This window comes from Coregonus lavaretus (assembly GCF_964263955.1).
Source record: "Coregonus lavaretus genome assembly, chromosome: 17".
In the NCBI taxonomy this organism is placed as follows: Eukaryota; Metazoa; Chordata; class Actinopteri; order Salmoniformes; family Salmonidae; genus Coregonus; species Coregonus lavaretus.
This window is the reverse complement of record NC_140004.1, coordinates 10,515,585-10,534,559: the sequence shown is the minus strand read 5'-3', so window position 1 is coordinate 10,534,559 and position 18,975 is coordinate 10,515,585. Positions and strand designations below refer to the sequence as shown.

The window sequence follows — 18,975 nt, the reverse complement described above, 5'->3', positions numbered from 1 at the left end:
GGAAGAGTATCCTTAATAAATGTGCTGACTGCTGACATAAAAGCAGATAAACTGCTGGGCAAAATACAAATCTGAGGCATTTTGTAAACCAGAAATGACATCCCTCCTCCATCCATCCATCTCATTTTCACCCCCTGTAAAAGTATATCCCTCGACGAATCGATCTTAAAAAAAAAAACTAATTCTGTGGAAGGCTGGCACCTTAGGCACTGTTAAATCAGTGCTTTGTGAAATTAATTCAGACTCTCTTTAGCATCGAATTGGGTTAGCCTTGGATATGAGGAGGGATGAGGGGGAGGAGGAGGGGTTATAGAAGCATATTTAATTGCAGTGGCACAGTTGAGATTTATAAGTAGTATCACTTACTGGGTTTTACCCTTCCTCAATGATTCGACCCAGGACTACATGGAGATGGGGCGATGGAAACCCGAACTAAAATCCCAATTAACCACCTGTAGGGAATTCTTAACCTGGTTTTAGGGTGAGCTAAATACTGAGAATAACAAGTCACGTTTAATACAATGTGTTTCAACCCTACTGTTACAAAACACTAAAGAATGAAGATACACTACCGGTCAAAAGTTCAGACACACCTACTCATTCAAGGGTTTTTCTTTAGATGTACAATTTTTTTACATTGTAGAATAATAGTGAAGACATCAAAACTATGAAATAACACATATGGAATCATGTAGTAACCAAAAGTGTTAAACAAATCAAAATATATTTTATATTTGAGATTCTTCAAATAGCCACCCTTTGCCTTGATGACAGCTTTGTACACTCTTGTCATTCTCTCAACCAGCTTCACCTGGAATGCTTTTCCAACAGTCTTGAAGGAATTCCCACATATGCTGAGCACTTGTTGGCTGCTTTTCCTTCACTCTGCGGTCCGACTCATCTCAAACCATCTCAATTGGGTTGAGGTCGGGGGATTGTGGAGGCCAGGTCATCTGATGCAGCACTCCATCACTCTCCTTCTTGGTATAAATAGGCCTCTCCTCCATGCTTTACGGTGGGAAATACACATGCAGAGGTCATCCGTTCACCCACACCGGGTCTCACAAAGACACGGCGGTTGTAACCAACCAAAGGACACATTTCCACCGGTCTAATGTCCATTGCTCGTGTTTCTCTTCTTCTTATTGGTGTCCTTTAGTAGTGGTTTATTTGCAGCAATTCGACCATGAAGGCCTGATTCACACAGTCCCCTCTGAACAGTTGATGTTGAGATGTGTCTGTTACTTGAACTCTGTGAAGCATTTATTTGGGCTGCAATTTCTGAGGCTGGTAACTCTAATGAACTTATCCTCTGCAGCAGAGGTAACTTTGTCGGTCTTCCTTTCCTGTGGCGGTCCTCATGAGAGCCAGTTTCATCATAGCGCTTGATGGTTTTTGTGACTGCACTTGTAGAAACGTTCAAAGTTCTTGAAATGTTCCATATTGACTGACCTTCATGTCTTAAAGTAATTACGGACTGTCATTTCTCTTTGCTTATTTGAGCTGTTCTTGCCATAATATGGACTTGGTCTTTTACCAAATAGGGCTATCTTCTGTATACCCCCTACCTTGACACAACACAACTGATTGGCTCAAACGCATTAAGGAAAGAAATTCCACAAATTAACTTTTAAGAAGGCACACCTGTTAATTGAAATGCATTCCAGGTGACTACCTCATGAAGCTGGTTGAGAGAATGCCAAGAGTGTGCAGAGCTGTCATCAAGGGTGACTATTTGATGAATCTCAAGTAGAAAATATATTATTTAGTATTTTTTTGTGGGGGGGGGGTTAGTTCAAAAATGTACGCCAAAAGGTTATTCTAAAGGTTCTTCCATTAAAAGGGGTTCTTTGAAGAACCCTTTTAACACTTTTTGGGTTACTACATGATTCCATATGTGTTATTTCAGTTTTCATGTCTTCACTATTATACTACAATGTAGAAAATAGTAAAAATAAAGAAAAACCCTGGAATGAGTAGGTGTGTCCAAACTTTTGACTGGTACTGTAGTAAAGTGTAACTCCAAAAGGTTTAGTTTTAAAATCTCTGAATTGTAAAGCTTAGATTAAAGTTGGCACATGGCTTATATAGAGTTTGTGTAATTACAGTATAGGGGTCCACTAAATTAATTAGAACACATAGTAATATACAGTCATATGTACGTATGTATTTCTATGGCTGTAACACTAGCTAGAAATCCTGCCTAATGCCAGAATTACACTGTCATAAGCAAGCTCATCTGTCACTTACAACTAAATGGTGGTTGTGGTATGCTACCTGAAGTACCTGCAGCCATTCCAACCCCCATATTAAATTCCACAACATCTGAGTTCATTCACGCAGACTAGTATTATTGGCCTTTACTCAGGTAGCAACAGCTTAATCGACCCAGAGTAGAGGTGACAAAGTAGGAAAATGTCCCTTTCTAAAAGCCCTCCATGATTTGTCAGTGTTGGGGGAGGGGTACAGAGATTGGATTTAAACGACATTCAGGCAATTTCATGGCTACTTAAAAGGTGACAGGCAAAGGTTTCCCTGTTTTTCTAAACCTTTCTTTATACAACAGCTAAATACATCATAAAATGACCTGCAATAATATTTTGGTCAGGGTAGATTTTATATCCTTGATATAACACTAAAAGACGCATGACTACCTGTCAACATGCTCCTTTGGAATGTTTGGAAATGATGTCATTTGAGGGTATTGTGAAAATTCCATAATTTGAAAATGTTCAAAGTTGTCTTATTTTTGTGCACAATTTCACATCTCTGAGCTCACATGCTCGATATTGTACTGAACATAATCAGAACTCTATTTCACATTTGATCCAGCTATTCTGTCAGGAGATAATCTGATAATCTGGTTGTAGCTAGGTACCGGGATTTCAAAGTAGTTTTTATTTTTCACTTGTGATGCACTGTGACACTCGGTGGTCGGTCGGATTCATACTGCAGAATGAGGAGACAAGACGCTGTTCTCCTTCTAGCTAACTATAATAAATCACTTGAAACGACACTACTGTTTACAGTGATCTTTAGTTATGGACAGCTCAAAGTAGTAAGAGTATTTGGGATTGAAAGAATATGCTTTTCAAAGCAATTTCACCAGGAGAGATTATGATCATGGATGTTCTTGGCTAGCTAAGCCACACTTAGTTAAGCCACACACTAGTTAACGTTTGCTAGCTAGCTAACCTTGAGCTCACAGTACAATTGTCAGAAAGGGTCTAGCTATCTATATATGGTAACATTTGATCAGAAATAGCTGAATTGTTTTCATGTGGTAGTTAGCCACGTTTTGGTTAGCTAGTTAGCTTTCTGTCTGCAATGGCTGCAGCCAGTGTAGCTAGCTAGATAGCATCAATATTGTTTCCCAAGAAGTAAACTAAATTTATGAGCTAGGTAACTAGCTGGCTAACATTCATTATACATGTGTTCTGTCATACAACAAGTCTTACCAACTAAAATATTTAGCTAGCTAGTTAGCTAGCTAGTCTTAGCTGTTTGAATGGCAGCCTCATCATATTGATTGGGAATAATGTACACTGTCTTGCTATAGCTAGCTAACTAGCTAGCTAGATTATATGTCATTCTCTGCATATGAATACATGTTTATTTCCCAGATATACAAGTGTCTTCTCACATCATGTCAGTATCATTCGTTTTATTTCTGATTCAGAAAATGACTCATAAAAGCCATGTCTGTAGCTTGTGTTCCTTGCAGTATTATATGGCCAGAAAATGACATCTTCACCAAAAAGTAGAAATGACAACTAAAATGTTGTCATAGACAAAAATGTTGTTGAGGCTTATTTAAAAAGGTGCACTATGCAGAAATTGCGCCACCATTTCCTGGTTGCTAAAATTCAAATATTTAGCCTAATTTCAGTTTGTGACAAAACAAGCAAGTATAGAGTAGAGCAAGGTTTCCCAAACTCAGTCCTGGGGCCCCCCCTGGGTCCATGTTTTGGTTTTTGCCCTAGCACTACACAGCTGATTCAAATAACCAACTCATCATCAAGCTTTGATGATTTTAATCAGCTGTGTAGTGCTAGGGCAAAAACCAAAATGTACACCCAGGGGGGTCCCCAGGACCGAGTTTGGGAAACCCTGGTGTAGAGAATCATTGTACCATCTAAACCACTGTGAAATATATTTTACATTACCAAAAATATTGCAGTTTCAGCTGTTTAATGCTGGTGTACAAAACCGAAAGTCAAAGGCACAAAAATGAAACTTAAGAACAGGAAGCATATAAATAGCGCACAAAGAATAGATCTACCGCTTCTTAGACTTGCTTTCAATGAGAATGACAGATCTATAACTAACATTTCTATGTCAATTTGGTCGGGTCACCCAAAAAGTTATTAATTATTAAGGTGTTTTTGTGGAGACCTTTGCCTGTCACCTTTAACTATGTGCAACAAAAAGAGGAGGGGCATCGGGGAAGAACTCAATTTAACAGAAATAAATACTCTGCCACCAATGACTCGTACCCCTTAAAAAATGAAATTTTCATGCAAAAGCTAACAAAAAAAAGCACCAAGATTAAGTGAAATAAAAACGTGCCAATCAGCGAATGTCATGGCGACCTGAGGAGTTGAGGCTAGGGGCTGTGTGAGCAGGACTCACACCATTTCATTTTAAAGAGACTTTACTGCCAAGCAGTCACCAACTCTTATTCTTTCGCTCCCATTACTGATAGCATGGGGAGTTAATTTCTACTATCCAATGGGCCTCCAACTGTGAAAATTATTACATCTACAAGATAGAAAGCAGAGGGGTGAAGGGCATATTATTTGTGTCTGTGAATTCTCCATGCTAAATGGAAGACACTTCTTAAGCACAGTCCCGTTGCTCCAACTACAAGACAGGAAAAGCCTATTAAATACTGTTGAAGTAAAACATATTGATGCTTCAAGCCAAATATATTAGGCCTACACATCACAACCTTTTCAATAGTCAATGACAGTACTATCAGACTCCAGCATCACACTTGGTCCTAAATAACACGAGACAATTGAGTATCCCTTTCCTGCAGTCAAATGACCAAATCACCCTCTAGTGGCCTCATGGGGGGAATGTTATTAATATTTGTTATTATAATAATAATAATAATAATAATAATAATAATAATAATAATAATATGCCATTTAGCAGACGCTTTTATCCAAAGCGACTTACAGTCATAATTAATCCAAAAAATTTAAATGCTGAAAATCCAGTGTTTCTATGTCAAACGGTTTTGTTATATTTTAGTCTTCTGTGATGTACGTATATAAAGTGTAATATTGGGATGCAAACTCAAAATATAATATATCTCAACTCTATATCTGACATGGTACGGGTGTTTTTAGGCCCATAACAATGTGTGTGAGGTGTATACTTTTGTTTCAAAGTAGATTTGTTTAAGACTTCAAGAAACACTCAGTGTGATCCTGATTTAGCCCACTACGGTAAAAGGTTAAAAAAATATACAATCTTATGTTTATGGGTGTAAATTAATCTGATCACATTTTAATGGGTTGGGCTGGAATGGTCATATATGACTCTGAAACCAAGGATGCATGACTGTCCTTATAAGGATACCGTACATATGTAGGAATGTCCTAATATGGACACTGTACATGCATGCCCATAGAGATCCAGATCAGTGGGCAGCAGGACTGGGGCTGCCTGACTGGGGCACAACGCTCCCAACCTAACCTTCCCTGGTGACAGCGTTGGTGGCACCACGCTTTGATGTTCCCACAGGCAGGGGAAACTGACAGAAGACTTATTTCATTTGCTCCAAAGAAAAAAAATAGCTGCATTCGCCGGTCCACATTCAAATAGACCGGCTGCATTTTTTTTTCTGAACAACGCAGGGTGAAAAAAACATCTTTGATCATCACATGGTTTAAATGAGGAGCGATACTCGGCTTTGGCATATCAAGGGGCTGTGCCCCCCCCCCCCCACCCACCCACCCACCCACCCCCCTGCAACATGCCCATCATTCCCCCTAATTACTGCCACATTAAGAAAAAATTACTTATCAAAACAACCAGGAAATTCATTCAAGGGTGGCTAATTTCCATTCCTTCTCAGTGACTGAGTCCATATTTTCCATGCCTGACTCTACTGTGCGGTCTCTCCTTCTGCCGCGGAGAAAAGCCCCACTACTCCTGATCTCCTCAGTCTCCCTCCGTCTCTCCCGGCCCGCCCGTTGTTTGTCAACAGGCAGAGCCTTTGGCGAGCGACCTGACATCAAAGGGTTTCACACTTCAGAGGCCACAGGGATTAGAGGCTTGACAGGCCCCACAATACCCATCTCAGCCCCACAAAGGCTTCCGGTTATTAGAGCCTCCTGGCACTGAGGAAGAGGAGGCAAATGAGCGTATGCTCTTCCGTATTCAAGTTGCCTACAATATTCTGTTTGTTGCAGAGTTGATTAAATGTGACACACACGCACAGACACACACACACACACTTTGATGTGCTGTTTGATGTGCATGGCCAGGGCATCTTCATCTGTCCTCTCCCAGGAGGAGCTGTGGGTCTGCAGGATAAGTAAGCTAAGGGCATGGAGGAGGTGAAAGGAGAGCGCCTAGCGGTGTTGAGGCCAGCTCTGCAGCGCTACGTGACTTATTGGCTCCAGCTGCAGTAGATCACAGTGCTGAGCAGCAGCGTACAGATGGTACTGGGTGATAAACAGCCTCCGAGGTGCCCGCCACTGCCTCCTCTGAGCTTCCCTACCTCCTCCTCAAAGGGCTAGGGTTTCCTGTACACACACTCACGTGTACACATGTACACACACACACGCACCTACGTGCACATGCGCACACAAACACACACGAGAAGAAGCTCCAGCTGTGATTGTGTGTTTCACTTGCCATCACTGGAGCATGTTGTTTTCCTCTGCTCGGTGCGCTCTGCTGAAATGTAGGGCAGGGACGACAACAGGTGCCTGCAATGCCTCCTGGGCTAAATGCTTCACACTTGCTTCATTTCAACACGCGACAGCCTTGTACGGATTAATTATTTCCCTTGGGGATGGAATAAGACACTTTTCTATTTTTTTTATTTTCCACAACAAGGCATGAGGCGACGACAGGCATTCTCATATGCACATCTGAAACAGCATCAATGAACAGAGAAAAAACTGGAAAGACCAACACAGCTTCATAGCGTAACGTTACAATATCACTATCCAAACCCAGACTTCATAGTGAGGTCATCCAATCCCCGTACCATAAGATTGAATTGCCTATATACTATAGCAGTGAAGATAAGTGGCAGCGCCAGCACCATCCAGCTAGTGGTGGTGAGAGCTGGGAGCTGGGAGCTGGGCTCCCACGCCAGGGAGAGGAGATGGCAGGGAGGCAATTAACGGGCTGACCTTCATCCTTAATCACCCAGCGCCTGGCACACAATGCCTGTGTGTCAGAGCGGGCACATCTCAAAATGCCATCGCTCATTAGCGCTTCGCACTCGAGTGAGAGAGGCTGTGTGTTTGTGTGTATACAATATATAGCATGGCAAGACAGAACTGAACAGAGGGCCTTTCTCAACAGAATGAAGAAGCTCTTTAACCCCTAAGGTTTATTAGCATTAAAAAAAATATATAATAATAATCTGTCAATTTAAGCTAGAAATATCTGGTTTTTTGCATTGGATGCATCTCAATCCACTACATCCGCCTATGTCGCACTTCTGCATCTGCAGTGAAAGGTAACAGAGCTAGAGCGGTGTTTGTCAGACCATGAGACATCCACAAAATCCCTCTATGGAAAGATGAGACTCTCGCGAACACAATAGTGTTCTCCCTTTTGCTCTACGAACTCCACAAGTGTCCGTCGATAGAGCCGATCTGCCAACTTCTGTCTGTAGCGTCCGAACCGTTTGGGCTATACACTAATATTTTGCTCTAGGACGCCCACAGGCCTCACAAGAATCCTCTGAAGGTCCCCCGGTACTAGTTGAAAAATGTAATGGAAGTATATACAGTGGGGGGAAAAAAGTATTTAGTCAGCCACCAATTGTGCAAGTTCTCCCACTTAAAAAGATGAGAGAGGCCTGTAATTTTCATCATAGGTACACGTCAACTATGACAGACAAATTGAGATTTTTTTTCTCCAGAAAATCACATTGTAGGATTTTTTATGAATTTATTTGCAAATTATGGTGGAAAATAAGTATTTGGTCACCTACAAACAAGCAAGATTTCTGGCTCTCACAGACCTGTAACTTCTTCTTTAAGAGGCTCCTCTGTCCTCCACTCGTTACCTGTATTAATGGCACCTGTTTGAACTTGTTATCAGTATAAAAGACACCTGTCCACAACCTCAAACAGTCACACTCCAAACTCCACTATGGCCAAGACCAAAGAGCTGTCAAAGGACACCAGAAACAAAATTGTAGACCTTCACCAGGCTGGGAAGACTGAATCTGCAATAGGTAAGCAGCTTGGTTTGAAGAAATCAACTGTGGGAGCAATTATTAGGAAATGGAAGACATACAAGACCACTGATCATCTCCCTCAATCTGGGGCTCCACACAAGATCTCACCCCGTGGAGTCAAAATGATCACAAGAACGGTGAGCAAAAATCCCAGAACCACACGGGGGGACCTAGTGAATGACCTGCAGAGAGCTGGGACCAAAGTAACAAAGCCTACCATCAGTAACACACTATGCCGCCAGGGACTCAAATCCTGCAGTGCCAGACGTGTCCCCCTGCTTAAGCCAGTATAGGCCTGTCTGAAGTTTGCTAGAGTGCATTTGGATGATCCAGAAGAGGATTGGGAGAATGTCATATGGTCAGATGAAACCAAAATAGAACTTTTTGGTAAAAACTCAACTCGTCGTGTTTGGAGGACAAAGAATGCTGAGTTGCATCCAAAGAACACCATACCTACTGTGAAGCATTGGGGGTGGAAACATCATGCTTTGGGGCTGTTTTTCTGCAAAGGGACCAGGACGACTGATCCGTGTAAAGGAAAGAATGAATGGGGCCATGTATCGTGAGATTTTGAGTGAAAACCTCCTTCCATCAGCAAGGGCATTGAAGATGAAACGTGGCTGGGTCTTTCAGCATGACAATGATCCCAAACACACCGCCCGGGCAACGAAGGAGTGGCTTCGTAAGAAGCATTTCAAGGTCCTGGAGTGGCCTAGCCAGTCTCCAGATCTCAACCCCATAGAAAATCGTTGGAGGGAGTTGAAAGTCCGTGTTGCCCAGCGACAGCCCCAAAACATCACTGCTCTAGAGGAGATCTGCATGGAGGAATGGGCCAAAATACCAGCAACAGTGTGTGAAAACCTTGTGAAGACTTACAGAAAACGTTTGACCTGTGTCATTGCCAACAAAGGGTATATAACAAAGTATTGAGAAACTTTTGTTATTGACCAAATACTTATTTTCCACCATAATTTGCAAATAAATTCATTAAAAATCCTACAATGTGATTTGCTGGATTTTTTCCTCATTTTGTCTGTCATAGTTGACGTGTACCTATGATGAAAATTACAGGCATCTCTCATCTTTTTAAGTGGGAGAACTTGCACAATTGGTGGCTGACTAAATACTTTTTTCCCCCACTGTGTGTATATATATATATATATAATTTATATAGACTGTTTAATGCCAAAAATATGGGGTTAAATACATGTAAAACAAAAACTAACAAATGTTTCCTGATCTTTCTTATATTTACATTTGAGTCATTTAGCAGACACTCTTATCCAGAGTGCATACATTTTCATACTTTTTTCATACTGGTCCCCCTTGGGAATCGAACCCACAACCCTGCCATTGCAAGCGCCATTTTCTACCAATTGAGCTACATGGTACCCCTCTATAGGAGAGACACTTCAGAACAAACTTCCTTTTGATATGTTTTTGGGACCATTTGTTGTTCCATGTAGTGAATCTGTTATTCAATGCGTTTGTATGGGCTAATGGCAGTAAGGCCATATATTTTTGATACTTTAAGGGGTCTTTCAATTCAAAATCAAATAGCAAAATGATCCTTGGTATGACCTTCTTAATACAATTCCATATAGCTTTGTAGTACCCCCCTCCCCCGGCTTAGACAGGGCTTAGACTCTTATGGGTTAAAAGAACAAAGCAGAGGGGGCGGATGTAACTGTACTCCCCCTGTCTTTTGAGTGAAGTGGAGCTCCCCAAGCACATCGTCCTTGGGGTGCCCTGTGCCATCTTTGGGGGTGGTTTGTGTGCGCGTGTGTTGCCCAATCCTGAACACTCAATTAACACTCCTTTAATTAGCCAGCGGTACTCTGAATTCTGATGAACTAATTTTTCTGTGTGTGGGGGTGGAGGAGGGAAGGGTGGGTGGGTGGGGGGGGGGGGGGGGGGTGAGGTCCACTGGGTACGAAACAGCAATAAGGAGAGAACTGGGAACGGGATCAGACTATAAAAAATCAATTCAATTCGGTGCACTTCTTCCAAGTGAGTGGTCAAATTGTGTTGATCAATAGAAGCAGTGGCAGATGGAGTGAGCAGGAGAGGGTAGAGTTAGACAAGATGGAGGCGAAGGAGAAAGTAAGTGATGGAGGGAGGGAAAATAGGACAGCAGAAAAGGAGAGACAGACAGGGATGAGGAGTCAGAGGTTGTGCAGAGAGAGTGCAGTATGAAATTCAGAGGAGCATAAAACTGCTTTGCATTCTAATTAGCGGCTTAATTGAATATTCACAGGAATAAGCCAGAAAGAACTGCCTGAAACCCTCTCCTTCCTTTCTCCCATTTATTAGAGCTCAAAATGTTCTAAAATCATGAGCAGGTTGGAGACATTTCTAGTTATTAGTGAAACCAACGGGTAACACCGACACATCACATGAGAGCATCTGGTATGTTCTCGATCTTTACTTTCAGCCAGTATCAGCAATGTGGTGCTTACTTATACACTTTAATCTATCCCCTCTTTCTTTCTACAGCAACAAAGCCAAAGAAAATGCCATTTAAGTTTTTTTTTAAAGAGGGGTAAAGACCATGTGGTTGAGCGGTTTGCAATTATGTCTTTACAGAACGATGAACACATAACACTCATTAGCTTTCACCAAATAAGCAGAGGCTGTGAGGATGACAGGGTTAGGGCAATTACAACAGGAGCTGATTCTAAGTGAGAGAAAGAGCGAGAGAGAGAGAGATGAAAGAAAACACTAGGTCAGCAGCAGTGTAACATCCGCCAGGTTCACCAGGAACCTTTTCTCCAGAGAAGAGAAGCTGCTGTTAAATGTGCATGAGCTGTCAGCACTATCAAAGCCCAAAGAAGGCATTATCCGCTGCAGCCCCGGCCCCAGCACCCACCACCATGTGTCCTTTTAAAACCACAGGTCCCTATAAATTACAATGTTTTTAGGCCAAGCCATGCTAATCTACTTTTTTTCCCTTCCACCATCCTGCTGCATATTCAATCTGTCCTGTCTCCACGGAGCAAGCAAGGGACGCTTTGCCCTTTCCACCTCATTGTTATGGAGCTATTCAAGTTAATAATTAATGTCTAGAACAGCCTTCGAATCCCTCATGCTTGAATCACTTACTTTGGAAAAAGTTTGACTTGTTCAAATGTATTGTTGTTCGGGAACGGACGGATTTGAAAATGCATTGTTGTGAAGGGACACCCTTGACCCGTGCCTATCGTTTCGTCCTGGGCTAGATAGACCCTGATCCTATGACAGACATCCTCTCCGCCCCCCTCTGTTACCAACGCCGGACAAAAGCTGAGCTATGAAAGGAGGCGCAGGCGGGGGTGGATGGGGGAACTAGAGGCAGCTTTGCTCGCTGAACAATACCTGCCTTGTGCTAATGGAGGTGTCATCTGCCACAGGGCTGACTAGTTAGCGATTACAGGCTGGCCCTCGATTGCCGTGACAACTGCTGCAATGCACAATGGGCCCTGACAGAGCCAGCTGTTTGGTCCTCTGCAATTAACCCTGCATCCTTGTTGTCTCAGCCGGGGCGCCGCCTCTAATTGACTATTGGGCACACAAAGCAGGGGCTGTTGGCCAGACCACTCGGACAGCACCCCCCACCTCCTTATCGGAGGTAAAAACTATAATAATAGAGGTGCTCTGCCGACTCGGCCGTCAGTCAATCAAAAACCTGGCTCCCCTGCAGGAGCATTCTGAGTAGAGTGATGGAGAGCGAGAAAGCAGCATGTGTGAGCCAGCGATCAATAGGGAAGAGTTGCATGGCGGGGGGGGGGGTGGGGGGGGGGCATGTTGAATATGCCCTCAGCTAGGGAAACTAATCAATTCAAGTCCATGTGGGGGCAAATGAGAGCCCTGCTGCTTGTAAGTGCGCCTACAGTAGGCCTATGTGTGGTCTCAATGAAATCGAGTAGGCTGCCTATGTATGGGTGGAGAATCACGTGGCAGTTAGGCCTATCTTTCCAAGGAAATTTACTTAAATATGATTAGGCTATAATTTACTACAGTGTCTGTAAATACAGTGCCTTCAGAAAGTATTCACACCCCTCGACTTGTTCCACATTTTGTTATGTTACAGCCTGAATTTAAAATGGATTAAATTTAGATTTTGTGTCACTTGCCTACACACAATACCCCATAATATCAAAGTGGAATTATGTTTTTAGACATTTCTTTAAATTTTCTGGAGTCAATAAGTATTCAACCTCTTTGTTATGGCAAGCCTAAATAAGTAAACATTTGCTTAACAAGTCACATAAGTTGCATAGACTCACTCTTTGTGCAATAATAGTGATTAACATGACTTTGAATGACTACCTCATCTCTGTACCCCACACATATAATTATCTGTAAGGTCCCTCAGTCGAGCAGTGAATTTCAAACATAGATTCAACCACAAAGACCAGGAAGGTTTTCCAATGCCTCGCAAAGAAGGCACCTATTAGTAGATGGGTAAAAATAAATAAGCACTGTAAATATTGGTAATGGAAAAAATTGATCGCTTTCAACCAACGTGAGTTGAGGTGCAATAAAAATAAATTATCATTGAAAAGGAAAAAGGCGCAACAAGCAGACCATGGTGTGCAAGCGTTGTGCCTTTTCCTTTTCAATAAATATTGATTAACGGGGCCCGAGTGGCGCAGCGGTCTAAGGCACTGCATCGCAGTGCTAGAGGCGTCACTACAGATCCGGGTTCGATCCCGGGCTGTGTTGCAGACGGCCGCGACTGGGAGACCCATGAGGCGGCGCACAATTAGCCCAGTGTCGTCCGGGTTAGGGGAGGGTTTGGCCGGCCGGGATGTCCTTGTCCCATTGCGCTCTAGCGACTCCTGTGGCGGTACGGGCGCATGCACGCTGACTTCGGTTGCCAGTTGGACGGTGTTTCCTCCAACACATTGGTGCGTCTGGCTTCCGGGTTAAGCGAGCAGTGTGTCAAGAAGCAGTGCGGCTTGGCAGGGTCGTGTTTCGGAGGACGCATGGCTCTCGACCGTCGAGTTGGAGCGATGGGACAAGACTGTAACTACCAATTGGATATCATGAAATTGGGGAGAAAAGGGGGTATAAATAAATAAAATAATAATAATAATATTGATTACCCATTTATTTGTCTCTGCCTGCAAATCATCCCGCTCCTGAAAAGGTAGGTTATATCCTATATGCAAAATATAGCTCAAGAGAAAGTGCAAGTGTCCACTCTCATCATTCTTGCTGCTTCAAGTTCAGTAGCCATACCTCTTCTCTCCTAGTTGGGCGTGCAAGATCAGGTGCAAGTGTGGTCTCAATTAAATAGCATATGCATGGGCGGAGAAGCACGGGGGCAGTTATCTTTCCAAGGAAATGAACTTCCTAAAAATTATTAGGCTATAGTTTATTACATTGCCTAGAAATAAATATTGATCATCCATACTTGTCCCGCTCCTAAAACATAGGCTATATACAAAACGTAGCTCAGGAGAAAGTGTCCGCTCTCTCTCCAACTTTGCTCTCTTCAAACTATGTCTAGCCTATTGGCTGATATAGCCCTGTAATGCCAATAGCCTAATATAATGGGCCACGTGACAATCTCTGGTATTTTAACCTATTTCTTCACATTTGTATATTGCCTATAGGACCATGGCTGTCAAGCCAGCTGCGTCACATATACCTAAAATAACATTGCGGGACTGCAGTTGGGTTCGAGACCAGTTCTTGCGGGCGCCGGTGGGAGTCGGACAGAAAGCCAGCAGGAGCGGACGGGTGCAGTATGAAAAGCTGTGGGTGCAGGTGGGAACGGGATTAAGAAATCAGTCCCACGCAGACCTCTACCCCAGAGTTAATACTTGGTGGAAGCACCTTCGGCAGTCATTAAAGCTGTGAATCATTTTGAATAAGATTCCACCAACTCTTAGGGCAACACTTATCCATTGTTTTTGTCAAAATTACACAAGCTCAGTAAATGTGGTTGGGAATCATTGATGGACTGCAATTTTCAAACATTGTCTCAGATTTTCAAGCAAATAAAGCCAGGACTGAGACTGGACCACTCAACACCTATTGGAAAGCCATTCTGGTGTGTCTTTGGCATTAACATTTGTGTAATTGTCCCACTGGGTTTTCAGAAGACTGGGGAAGGGTTTGCCTCTAACTTTTTACCTGGGCTTTACGCATGTAATATTTATTTTGATCCTGACAAACTCCCCAGTCCCTGCGGGTGACAAGCATACCCATAACATGATGCTGAGACCACAATACTTGAAAATACAGAGGGTTTCACTCTGTGATGTGTTGTATTGGATTTGACCCAAGACTACCGTTTTTAATTTAGGCCAAAAGGTTAATTTATTTGCTGTGTTGTCTTACAGTATTACTTAACGGCCCAGTTGCAAACAGAATGGATGATTTGTACTGGATTTTTTAGCAAGGGGGAGGTGGGAACAGGTAGCTGACTAGTGGTGGCTATTCAGCAGCCTGATGGTTTGAGGGTAGAAACTATTGGCCAGTCTTACAGTTTTTGCCATGATGCTCCTGTACTGCCAGCGTCTGAGTTATTGAAGCAGGGAGAACAGGGCATGGCTTAGGTGGCTGGGGTCCCTGATCTTCTTGGCCTTCCTGCGACACCTGGTGTTGTAGGTGTCCTGTAGGGCAGGCAGTGTGCACCCAATGGTGCGTTCGGCTGCACGTATCACCCTCTGAAGAGCTTTGCGGTCCGCGGCGGTGGAGTTTCCGTACCAGGCTGTGATGCAGCCCGACAGTATGCTCTCGATGGTGCTCCTGTAGAACACTGAGGGCCCTCGGGGACAGGCCGAATTTCTTCAGCATCCTGAGTTTGAAGAGTCGTTGTCGTGCCTTCTTCACTATGGTGTCCGTGTGGTTAGACCATTTCAGCTTCTCTGAGATGTGTACGCCGAGGAATTTGAAGTTATTGACCGTCTCCACGGCGGCCCCGTTGATGAGGATGGTGGCGTGTCAAGCTTGGTTCCACCTGAAGTCCACAATCAGCTCCTTCGTTTTGGCTAATGTTAAGGGAGAGGTTGTTTACCTGGCACCATGCTGTCAGAGTGCCTACCTCCTTCCTGTAGGCTGTATCTTTGTTGTTGGTGATCAACATACTTGATGATGGAGTTGGAACTGTGTGAGGACACGCAGTCGTGGGTATACAGAGAATACAGGAGGGGCCCCGTGTTGAGGATCAGAGTCGAGGAGGTAATGTTGCCTACCTTCACTACCTGGGGGCGGCCCGTCAGGAAGCCCAGGACCCAGTTGCATAGGGAGGAGTTCAGACCCAGGGCTGTGAGCTTTGTAATGAGCTTATAGGGCACTATGGTATTGAAGGCCGAGCTGTAGTCGATGAACAGCATCCTCACATATGCATTCCTTTTGTCCAGGTGGGTAAGGGCAGGGTGCAGTGCAATGGCGATTGCGTCGTCCGTGGATCTGTCAGGACGGTTGGCGAATTGGAGAGGGTTGAGTACCAACGGTCAAGCATGATGGTGGTAGTGTGATAGTTTGGGGATGCTTTGCTGCTTCAGGACCTGGACGACTTGCCTTAATAGAGGGAACCATGAATTCTGCTCTGTATCAGAGAATTCTACAGGAGAATGTCAGGCCATCCGTCTGTGAGCTGAAGTGCAGCTGGATAATGCAGTAAGACAATGATCCAAAACACACAATCAAGTCTAAATGAAAATTGTTAAAAAGCAACACATTTAAAGTTTTGGAATGGCCTAGTCAAAGTCCAGACCTAATCCAAATTGAGATGTTGTTGCAGGACTTGAGAAGTGCAGTTTATGCTTGAAAACCCACAAACGTCGCTGAGTTAATTCAGTTCTGCATGCAAGAGTGGGCCAAAATTCCTCCTTAGCGATGTGAGAGACTGATCAACAACTACAGGAAGCGTTTGGTTACAGTCATTGCAGCTAAAGGTGGCACAACCGGTTAGAGTGTAAGGGGGCAATTTCTTTTTCACACAGGGGAATTGGGTGTTGCATAACTTTGTTAATTAAATAAATAAAATAAGTATAAATTGTTTTTGTTATTTGTAAACTCAGGTTCCCTTTATCTAATATTAGGTTTTGGTTGTAGATCTGATAACATTCAGTATAAAAAATATGCAAATACCTTTTCACGGCACTGTATAGGACTAAGGCTGAGACAATAAGAAGAAACTGTGGCAGAATAAATTCAACCACACCTTTGATTCAACACAAAACCGGAGAGCAACCTCTGTCCTGTGAACACAAAGCATATAGCATGTAACAAACAGTTACATGACCTACAGCATGATCAAGCAAGTTAATGTTTCTGACTCACACTACTTGTAGAGAAACGGCAATGCCATCCTCCTCTCTTTCATGTTGACAAAACGGTCTATGACTCTGTCATACAGTACACGCTTTTAGTTTCTGTTGTCCTAGCCTACCTGGCTAAAAGGCTTGCAAATATTGGCCCACTCTTGGAACTTCCTTTAAATGGGCAACGATGAGCCAGCTAGTTAACATTAGCCAACTACATCTAGCTACATATTGAACTTCCATCCTCTCAGGCCAGGGGCACAATGTATACATTTATGGTTGGATCAAAATCAAAAAATTGATTTTTTGGGGGTTTGTATTATGTGATTTACACAACATGCCTACCACTTTGAAGATGCAAAATATTTTTTTATTGTGAAACAAACTAGAAACAGTCTGGAGTCCAAATTTGAGATTTTTGGTTCCAACCGCGTGTCTTTGTGAGACGCGGTGTGGGTGAACAGATGATCTCTGCATGTGTAGTTCCCACTGTGAAGCATGGAGGAGGTGGTGTTATGGTGTGTGGGTGCTTTGCTGGTGACACTGTCTGTGATTTGTTTAGAATTCAAGGCACACTTAACCAGCATGGCTACCACAGCATTCTGCAGCGATACACCATCCCCTCTGGTTTGGGTTTAGTGGGACTATCATTTGTTTTTCAACAGGACAATGACCCAACACACCTCCAGGCTGTGTAAGGGCTATTTGACCAAGAAGGAGAGTGGTGGAGTGCTGCATCAGATGACCTGGCCTCCACAATCCCCCGACCTCAACCCCATTGAGATGGTTTGGGATGAGTCGGACCACAGAGTGAAGGAAAAGCAGCCAACAAGTGCTCAGCATATGTGGGAACTCATTCAAGACTGTTGGAAAAGCATTCCAGGTGAAGCTGGTTGAGAGAATGCCAAGAGTGTGCAAAGCTGTCATCAAGGCAAAGGGTGGCTATTTGAAGAATCTCAAATATAAAATATATTTTGATTTGTTTAACACTTTTTTGGTTACTACATGATTCCATGTGTGTTATTACATAGTTTTGATGTCTTCACTATTATTCTACAATGTAGAAAATAGTAAAAATAAAGAAAAACCATTGAATGAGTAGGTGTGTTCAAACTTTTGACTGGTACTGTATATAGCGCCACATCAAAACTACACTGAACCAAAATATAAACGCAACATGTAAAGTGACATTTTTCATACGCACAAAACGCTTATTTCTCTCAAATGTTGTGCACAAATGTGTTTATATGCCCGTTAGTGAGCATTTCTCCTTTGCCAAGATAATCTATCCACCTGACAGGTGTGGCATATCAAGAAGCTGATTAAACAGCAAGATCATTACACAGGTGCACCTTGTGCTGGGGACAATAAAAGGCCACTTTAAAATGTGCAGTTTTGTCACACAACACAATGCCACAGATGTCTCAAGTTTTGAGGGAGCGTGCAACTGTCCACCAGAGCTTTTGCCAGAGAATTGAATGTTAATTTCACTACCATAAGCTGCCTCCAACGTCGTTTTAGACAATTTGGCAGTACGTCCAACCGGCCTCACAACCGCTGACCACGCGTAACCACACCAGCCCAGGACCTCCACATCTGGCTTCTTCACCTGTGGGATCGTCTGATGGGGGGTGCTGAGGAGTATTTCTGTCTGTAATTGTCACGGTTTCGGCCGAGGCTGCTCCTCCTCCTTGTTCAGGCAGGCTTCGGCGGTCGTCGTCTCCGGAGTACTAGCTATCACCGTTTGATGTTTTCGATGTCTGTTTGGTTTTGTCTGATTGTGTACACCTGTTTCCTGTTTGGTTGATTATGTCTCCTATAAGTTTCTCTTTTGGTTAGTCTTGTGTTGTGTGTTATTGTTCCGCCTGTCTACTGTTGCTGTTAGTTTTGCTCCTCTGTGTTGAAGAGGTTTTGCGCACGGTTGTGCGCGTTTGCTTTGTATTTTGTAGTTTACGCCTTGTGTGCGTAATCGCTCGCCTCCGGGCTCTTTTGAGGCTCGTTTTGTATTTTTGTGACTAAAATCTGTTGGACTAAGCTTCTGTGTCCTGCGCCTGATTCCTGCACTACATCCACATTCAGCACGCCTGACAGTAATAAAGCCCTTTTGTGGGGAGAAACTCATTCCCAGTGGGTGGGCCTATGCCCTCCCAGGCCCACCCATGGCAGCACCCCTGCCCAGTCATGTGAAATCCATAGATTAGGGCCTAATTCATTTATTTCAATTGACTGATGTCCTTCTATGAACTGTAACTCAGTAAAATCCTTGAAGTTGTT

General features: G+C 43.4%; 1 protein-coding gene across 1 annotated transcript in view; it reads right to left on the bottom strand.

Annotated features, from left to right (window-relative positions):
• Positions 1-18,975, bottom strand: part of LOC311144181 (protein FAM222A-like) — a 76,658-nt gene that overhangs the window by 3,563 nt on the left and 54,120 nt on the right. The gene's annotated exons all lie outside the window — the stretch shown is intronic.